Consider the following 1656-nt stretch of genomic DNA (forward strand, 5'->3'; position numbering starts at 1 on the left):
CCCCTTTCAGAAAATGTCTGTCTACCTACCCCATCCACACACGGAAGATTCCTATCTACCCACTTTGGACAATGCCTTTCTACCCAACTCAGAAATGTCTATCTACTACCATCTCAGAAGATGTCTGTCTACCTACCCCCCATTGAATATATCTGCCTACCCAACCCATCTTTGGAAGATGATTGGCTACCTACCCCATGGAAGATGTCAGGCAACCTGCCCGCTCACTTAGGAAGATGCCTACCTCCCCCTTGGAAGTGGTCTATTTTCCACCACTCAGAAGATGTCTGTCTAACTACCCCCTCTGAATGTATATGTCTATCAACTATGTCTGTTTACCTACTCCCATAAGATGTCTTCATCCCCCTCAGAAGGTATCTTCCTATATACTCCCTCCCCTTGGAAGATGTCTGTCTACATACCCAAACTAAGATGATGTCTGGCAATCTACTCCCCCACAGAAGATGTCTGTCTACCTACCACCCTTGGAACATCTATGTCTTTCTACTCCCCAGAAGATGGTCTGTCAGTCTGCCCAACTTGGAAAATGTCTGTCTACGTGCCCTCCTTCGGAAGATGTCTATCATCCCCAGCCTCAGAAGAATTATGTCTATTTGTCCCGCACCAACAGTAGATGTCTGTGTACCTACCCCCTTAAGAAGAAGTCTGTTTACCAACCCCCCTTCAGGAGATTCTCAAACCACCCACCAGGAAAGTCTCTGTCTACCTAATCTCCTCCCCCCCCCCCCTTTGGGAGATATGTGTCTACCTACAACACAACTCGGTAAATGTCTGTCTACCTACCCCTCAGAAGATGTCTGTTTATCCACACCTCCACAGATGATGTCTATCTACCTACCCCCTGCCTCCATCCTCCGAGGATGTCTGTCTTCCTACACCCTCAGAAGATGTCTGTCTACCTACCCCCCTTGGAAGATGTTTGGTCTACTTACCCCTCTAGATGATGTCTGTCTACGTACGCCCCTCAGAAGATGGCTGTCTACCAATCCACCAATGGGAGATGTCTGTCTACCAACCCCCTCGAAAGGTGCCTTTGTGCCCTACCCCCTCAGAAGATTGTCTACCTACGAACACTCAGTAAATGTATGTATACCTGCCCCCCCCCCCCCCCCCCCCCCTCGGAAGAAGTCTGTCTAATTATTCCCCACCCCTTGGTAATTTCTGTCTACATACCACTCCCTTGCAAGATGTCTGTGTACCTACTCCCTCTTGAAAGATATCTGTTTACCTACATCTTCTGTGGGGAGGTAGGAAGACACACATTTTCCGCGAGGGGTAGGTAGACAGACATATTCCAAAGCAGGGTACATGGTCAGACATCTTCTGAAGGGTGGTAGGTAGACAGACATCCTCCAAGAGGGGAGGAGACATTTTCTGTGGTGATAATGGTAGACAAACAATTCCAAGGAGGGGTAGTTAGACAGTCATCTTCTGAGTGGTTGTTTCTTAGTCAGACGTCTTCAAGGGGGAGGATTGGTAGACCGACAGTTTCCAAGGGGGGAGACATTTTTCGATTGGGGCCAAATAGGTAAACAGATATCCTTTGAGAGGGAGGTAGACATTTTCCGGGGGGGGGGGGGAGATATTTTCGAGGGGGAGAGTAGATTGACATCTTCTGGGAGGGGGAGATAGTAT

The sequence above is a fragment of the Schistocerca gregaria genome, unplaced genomic scaffold (genome assembly GCF_023897955.1).
Source record: "Schistocerca gregaria isolate iqSchGreg1 unplaced genomic scaffold, iqSchGreg1.2 ptg000467l, whole genome shotgun sequence".
Lineage (NCBI taxonomy): Eukaryota > Metazoa > Arthropoda > Insecta > Orthoptera > Acrididae > Schistocerca > Schistocerca gregaria.